Consider the following 8,369-nt stretch of genomic DNA (forward strand, 5'->3'; position numbering starts at 1 on the left):
GGGGGGGGGGGGAAGCTAAAATAGAAGAAGACCTATAAAAATTCAACAAAAGGAGAAGAAAAATACCCACATTGGAAAAATAAAGAGAAAAGTAGGAAAAATAGAACTAACCTTGTTACTGAACATAAACTAAGTGGCGACAACGAGAGAGAAGCCAAAGAGATGAATAAAGAGGGAAAAGTACGTAGGTTTTATAAGAATGCGACAACACCTAGAATGCAAGAATAACACATGTAAACGTTACAACCCTCTTAAGTAGGACAAATTCAATGAAAACCACCAAATTGCCCCTTGACGCATCAATCAATATTACCTCGGGCATGCCAACGGCCAATACTAACTCTTTACATTAGGACAACTAAGTGAAATCATTTAATAATGGATAGATACAAGTTATAACAATCCTCACATGAGGAAAAAAGAAGGGTTTCGTTAAGATAATTTGTACATACAACAAAATAAGGAAAGCAATCAACGAAATACTAGTGTTGAACTCTTTTCGAGATCTTTTTTTCCTTTGGGAATATACAAGAAAGAAACTATCAATCTATTGATATTGAAAAACCTAACGGATTCTTTCAATGTATCATTTCTAAATATAATGAAATTCATAGGTATATAGAAAGAAGTCTATTAAATAGAAATTATTTTTGAAACATATTCAATCGTTAATATCTATGTAAACAATTTATCTATCCACGTTGTCTTTACTGCTAATTTGTTCCACAAGGCCCCATTTCGTGCCAGCCAAACTGGGTCATCTCTATAAGTTCAGGAGCCTCTCAAATTTATATAAATAAGAAATTATGTTTAATTTTGTCATGAAAAAAATTAATTAATTATAATAAAAAGTGTGTGTGTATATAATATATATAGTAAAACAAGAGGAAAATACCGGAATATTTGAACAATATAGGGAGACAAATTGTGATGGAAAGTATAAAGTTGTGAGCCTTATTTAATCTCTTCAACTGTGTCCTTCTTAAGGTTAAAGAATACCCTTTTATAGGATGTAAAATTCATCCGTTTACAACCTTGAATCAAATACGTTAGTACATCTTTAAGGCTTACATTAAATTAATACATTACGTTAGGTTGTTGATGAAAAGAAACATCTACAATTAAATGGATTTGTAGCACTCCCCCTTGTATATTTATAGATAATGTGCCTCATTAAAACCTTACTAGAAAAAACCCAGTGGAAAAAAACCTAGTGAATGAAAAAGAGTACACACATCTTGTAATACGCCTTCAATGCTGCCTCATTAAAAACCTTAGTAGGAAAACCCAATGGGACAAACCTTTGTTAAGGAAAAATGAGTACAACGCGTATTTTACTCCCCCTGATGAAAAATTTATTTGATATCTTGGAGACGACGCATTCCAATCTTATATCTTAGCTTCTCAAATGTTGACGTTTGGCAATGCATTAGGGAATTAATCTGCAAGATTTTCAGTCAAACAAATCTGTTGAACATTTATCTCACCATTTTGTTGAAGATCATGTGTGAAAAAGAACTTAGGTGAACTATGTTTTGTTCGGTCGCCTTTGATATATCCTCCCTTTAATTGAGCTATGCAAGCAACATTATCTTCATACAATATTGTTTGGAGTCTTTTTTTGCACAAAAAGACCGCATAATTGCAAAATGTATTGAATCATTGATCTCAACCACAAACACTCTCGACTAGCTTCAAGGATTACTATTATCTCTACATGATTTGAAGAAGTAGCAGCTATTGTTTGCTTTATCGAACACCATGATATAGTTGTACCTCCATAGGTGAATAAATAGTTGTATGAGATCGGACTTTATATGTGTCAGACAAATAGTCAACATCTGTATAACCGATAAATTCTGACTTGGATGCATTAGAATACAACAATCCCATATCAACTATTCCTTAAAGATATCTGAATATATGCTTAACAACTTTCCAATGTCTTCTTATTGGACATGAGCTGAATCTCGCCAATAAACTTACTGTGAAACAAATATTTGGTCGGAATGGAGTTCCCCAATAGCACTGAGATATGGAGTGCCCCAATATTTAGTGCCCCAATAGCACTGAGATATGGTGTTTCATCACCAAGAATCTCTTCATCCTTTTCTTGAGGTCGGAATTCTATCACCAAGAAGCTCTTCACCCCTTTCTTGAGGTCGGAATGGATCTTTATTTATGTCAAGAGATCTCACAATCATCGGGGTAATCAATAGGTGTGATTTATCCATGTAAAATCTCTTCAAAACCTTTTCAGTATATGTTGATTGATGGATAAATATTTCATTTATCAAATGTTCAATCGGAAGGCCAAGACAAAATTTTGTCTTACCAAGATCTTTCATTTCAAATTCTTTTCTCAAACACTCAACAACTTTTGAAAGCTCTTCTAGAGTTCCAATGATGTTCAAGTCATCAACATAAAAAGATATTATTACAAATTCAGATTTTGACCTTCGTATAAAAATACAAGGACAAATAGGGTCATTCTTATACCCTTCATTTAGCAAATATTCGCTACGTCAATTATACCACATTCGCCCTGATTGTTTCAATCCGTATAAGGATTTCTGAAGCTTTATTGAACAACTTTCTTTTGAATTTTTATATGCTTCAGGCACTTTGAGTGCTTCAGGGATTTTCATAAAACTATCGTGGTCTAGTGAGCCATATAAATAGGTTGTAACAACGTCCATTAGATGCATTTGAAGTTTTTCATGAACTGTCATATTTATCAAATACCTGAAGATAATTGCATCTACCACAGGAAAATATGTCTCCTCATAATCAATGTTAGGCCTTTGCGAAAATCCTTGTGCCACAAGTCGTGCTTTATATCTTACGACTTTACTATTTTCATTACGTTTTCGCACAAAACCCAATTTGTACCCTACTGGCTTGACACCATCAGTTGTTCAAACTATTGGTCCGAAAACTTCGCGTTGTTCAAGTGAAGCCAATTCAGTGGGAATTGCTTCCTTCCATTTTGACCAATTATTTCGCTGTCTACATTCATTGATAGATTTTAATTTGAAATCCTCATCTTGTTGCATTATTTCAACAACAATATTAAACGCAAAAATACTATCCACCACAATATTATTTCAATTCTATCTTTTTCTCTTCGAGACATAATTTATTGAGATCTCCTTACTCTCATTATTTTCAGGTACATAGACCTCCTCAGTGGTGTCATCATTTATTATGTCTCGGAGCTCTTCATGAGAAATTGCCTCCATAGTATGATCATTTTGATTATTTATTTCTTTCCTTTTTCGTGGATATTTATCCTTGGAACCAATTGGTCTACCACGTTTTAAGCGTGGTCCAGACTCATTTGCCTTAACATATTGTCCTATATGGACATCAACTCGAACTTAAGTATTAGCAGCTGGGATATATGATTTAGTAACCCGTGGAAGGTTAGTAAATGAATCTAGTAGTTGATTTGTAATATTACAAACAAACCATCTTTTGAACTTCTTGCTCACATTTATTTGTTTGATGATCTAAATGAGACAGTGAAAGTGAATTTCAATCTATCTCATTTCCCAATTGCTTTTGTTCTCTCCATAATGTTGGGTATAATGATTCATCAAAATGATAATCAGCAAACCTTGTCGTAAATAAATCTCCAGTTCTAGGTTCCAAATATTCTATAATAGAACTAGATTCATACCAACATATATCCCCAACCTTCTTTAGGGACCCATCTTTGTGCATTGTGGTGGAGCAATTGGAACATATACCGCACAACCAAGGATTTTAAGATGGGAAATGTTTGGCTCCTGACCAAAAACCAATTGCAATGGGGATATTTCATGATAACTGGTTGACCTTATGCGCACAAGTGTCGCTGCATGCAAAATAGCATTCCCCCAAACTGAAACTAGAAACTTTGCCCTCATCAATAATGGTCTAGCTATCATTTGAAGAAGTGTAATCAATGACTCTGCTAAACCTTTATTAGTATGAACATGTGCAACTGTTATACCAATGGACAAACAATAATCATTAAATGCCTGAGATGTAAACTCACCAGCATTATCAAGACGAATTGTTTTTATTGTATAATCTGGAAATTGTACTTTTAACCTTATTATTTGAGCCAACAACCTCGCAAAAGCCATATTGCGAGTTGACAATAAGCACGCATGTGACCATCTTTTAGATGCATCTATCAAGACCATATAATATTTAACTGGTCCACATGCAGGGTAAATAGGTCCACATATATCACCTTGTGTTCATTCCAGAAATGCAAGGGACTCCACCCCAACCTTAGCCACTGATGGTTTGATAATCAACTTTCCTTGAGAACAAGCAGCACAAGAGAATTTCTTTGATTGAAGAATATTTTGGTTCTTCAAACTATGCCCATGTGAATTCTCAATTATTCTGTGCATCATATTATAACTGGGATGGCCCACGCGATCATGCCAAGTGATAAAATAATTAGGTAAACTTTTTTTACTACGGTATGTGATTCAACCGTACCAATATTTTTATTGTACAACCCAAAAGAAAGTGCATGCAATTTTTCATGCACAGTTTTCTTCTCCGCATTTATTGTAGTAATGTAAAGATATTCAACCTTTCCTTCCTTCGTAGTCTCAACATGATAGCCATTGGCGAATAACCTTAAAACTTAACAAGTTTCTTTGAGACTTACTACAATATAATGCATTATTGATTACCAATCATGTTCCTCCAGCTAGTAATAAGGCTGCTCTTCCAGAGACCTCAATCTATTTTGTACTATTAGATATTGTATTGACATATGCCTTTTTCATAATCAAATGAGAGAAATATTTCTTTTCTCTTAGTGTTGTATAAGTTGTGGCACTATCCAGAAGGCACATATCTCCATTACTCATCTTCATAAGAATAAAAATGCATAATAAGAAGTAACTTTACAGAGGAAACTTTAAGTACATGAACTTTAAGTAAGACATTAAAATCACATAACAACATTGTTCATTCCCCAATTCAATTATTGATCTTTAGTTGCGATCCCCAAAGAAGTCCTCAACATCTAGATGAGTAATATCATCAAGCCCATCAAAAGCATCATCTTTCAATGCTAAATTTGCCTCAACATTCTCATCATATTGTTTAGAAGACCCTGCCTTAACATCATCTTTCAGAGTCAAATGTGACTCCACCCGAGCATTAGAAGAGGAGGCACCGGCTTTATTTCCTTTCCTTTAAAGGAATTTTGATACAGCCTGACAAAATGCTCAGGTGCCTGACATTCATTTTTTCAATGATCTTTAAGGCCACAACGATGACAGTGATCACCCTTTCCTTTAGAAGGATTATTTTGAGAACCTATATTGTTTTCTCTTTTGTTATGACCACCACCTCGACAATAATTTTATCGTCTTTTTCCTTGTCCATGCCCGCGCACATTATCATGGCCCCAATTATTTTGTCTTATTTCAGACTGGCCGTGTGCTTCTACCTCGTGTGCCTCCTATAATGGAGCACTTTCAGCGGGACGAGTTTCATGATTTTTCATTAAAAGGTCATTATGTTACTCAGCCACCAGATTAAATCAGAGTATTTTTTAAAACCCTTTTCACGGTACTGCTGCTGTAATATCATATTGGAGGCTTAGAAAGTAGTTAGTGTCTTTTCCAACATGTTCTCATCTTTTATAACTTCCCCACATAATTTGAATTGGGAAGTGATTCTAAATACAACAAAGTTATACTCATCTACAGTATTATAATCTTGAAACTGTAAGTGCATTCACTCATAATGATCCCTTGACAATACCGTTGCCTTGAGGTGGTCATACCTCCCTTTCAACCCTATCGACAATTCAAGTGGATCTTTCATTGTTAAGTATTCAACATTCAAGTTTTCATCAAGATGATGATGAATGAAAATCATAGCTTTCGTTGTATCCTGACTTTATGCCTTATTTACTTCGAGTATACTATCACCAAGACCCTTAGTGGTAAGGTGAATTTCAGGATCAAGTACCCATGACAAATAGTTCTTTCCATAAATGTCAAGTGCCACAAATTCAACTTTTGACAAATTTGACATGATGAAAACTATCATAAAATAATTGAGTTAATATTATGATGTTGATTTCTTTATAATGAATGTTTAATTAATGTTCAAATAATAAAGTATAATATGATTATAAATTATATTATATGCATGCATATGAATGTCTTGAAAACATGTAAACTCATGAAGTATTGAAACAGTAAATTAAATATGTAATTTTAAATGTTCTACAATATTTATTATTAGTTTCGATAAATATTAACACCATTTTTTTTGTAAGAGTTTCAAGTCATATTTAATACAATAATATTTTTCTTTACGACACACCAATATTTATCATAAATTTATGACAAGAAAATACTTATGAGTATTCTAACTAGCATGTTATCATCTGCCCTAGTATTTAATTTAGAGTTATAAGTTAGTAGCATATAAACAACATAAAAATATAAACCTGAAACGTATTGATTATTATGCCTGGTAAAGTATCATACTAATACCTAAAGCAAGTTATGTATGCAGTAATTAAATCGTTGATCAATGACTTATGTAAGTCCTATTAGATATGTTATAAACATATAAATGTATACCTGACTTGGAAAGAAAATTGATTAACTTTTAGGAAAAAAGATAATTCTGAATTAAGTAGGTCTTAATTGGTTAGAGACTCGTGATGATAACGTGTTGTAAAACAAGAGAAAAATACACTAATACTTTAAAAAATATAGGGAGACAAATTGTGATGGAAAGTATAAAGTTGAGAGCCTTATTTAATCTCTTCAAGTGTGTCCTTCGTAAGGGTAAATAATACCCTTTTATAGGATGTAGAATTCATCCATTTACAACCTTAAACCAAATACATTAGTAAATCTTTAAGGCTTACATTCAATTAATACATTATGTTAGGTTGTTGATGAAAAGAAACATCCACAATTAAATGGATTTGTAACTATATATATATATATATATAATTTTAATCTTCTTAACCCCATTAAAATTGAAGAAATCAAGAAAACATTGTTTTGAATTCTTATATTTTCTTCGCTAACACTCACATTATTTATCCTTTTTAACTCCTTTTGCACTCTATTTCTTCAAATCCTTGATAGTTAGAGTAATACTTTGTCAAAAGTATGAATCAGTAGTCGAAAAGTGTTGAATGAAGTGAATTACAAATTCATATTTTATTTCTTCATAACTTTTCATAAGGTTTAGGGTTTAGGGATTTTTAGGTTAAGGGTTTTAGTTTAAGGGTTTTATCTGGGTTTTTTAGGGTTTTATAGGTTTAGGGTTTAGGGCTTAGTTTTTTTTAGGTTTTAACATATATGATTTAGGGCTTTATAGGGGTTAGAGCTTACAATGTTTTTAGGTTTAGGGCATTTTTGGTTTTTTTAGAGTTTTTAGGGTTTTGGGTCTGGGTTAGGGTTTTTTGGTGCTTTTTAGGTTCATGATTTATGGATTTTTTTGATTTAGGGTTTAGATTTTAGGTTTTTAGGATTTATTTTAGGGTTTATACCTTTAGGGTTTAGCATGTACGATTTAGGGATTTATAGCGTTTAGGGTTTAGTGCTTAGGGTTTTGCATGTACGATTTATGGCTTTATAGGGTGTAGGGTTTAGTGCTTAGGGTTTTAGGTTAAGGATTTAAATTTTTAGGTTAGGGTTTAGGGTTTAGGGTTTAGGGTTTAGGGCTTAGGGTTTTTTTAGGTTTAGGATTTTAGGTTAAAGTATTTATTTAGGTTTTTAGGGTTTAGTTCTTTGGGTTTTTTAGGTTAGTGTTTTTTAGGGTTTTATGGGTTTAGGATTTAGGGCTTAGGTTTTTTTTTTGTGTTTTTTAGGGTTTAGGGTATACGATTTAGGGCTTTATAGGGTTTAGAGCTTAGAGTTTTTAGGTTTAGGGATTTTTGGATATTTTTAAGGTTTTTAAGGGTTTAGTGTTTCTTAGGGTTTAGGTCTTAGGGTTTTTTTAGGTTTAGGGTATTAGTTTAAGGGTTTTATTTAGGTTTTTAGGGCTTAGACCTTTGGGTTTTTGAGATTATGGTTTTTTAGGATTTTATAGATTTTGGGTTTAGTGCCTAGGGTTTTTAATTGTGTTTTTAAGGGTTTAGCATATACGATTTAGGGCTTTATAGGGTTTAGAGGATAGAGTTTTTAGGTTTAGGTATTTTTGAGTTTTCTTAGGGTTTTTAAGGGTTAAGTGTTTCTTAGAATTTTTTTTGTGTTTTTTATGTTTAGGGTTTATGGATTTTTAGAATTTAGGGTTTAGAGCTTAGGGTTTTTTAGGGTTTATAGGATTTATAGTTTCTTAAGGTTTAGGGTTTAGGGTTTCTTAGGGTTTTAGGT

Source organism: Solanum tuberosum, unplaced genomic scaffold (genome assembly GCF_000226075.1).
Source record: "Solanum tuberosum cultivar DM 1-3 516 R44 unplaced genomic scaffold, SolTub_3.0 scf00139, whole genome shotgun sequence".
NCBI lineage: Eukaryota > Viridiplantae > Streptophyta > Magnoliopsida > Solanales > Solanaceae > Solanum > Solanum tuberosum.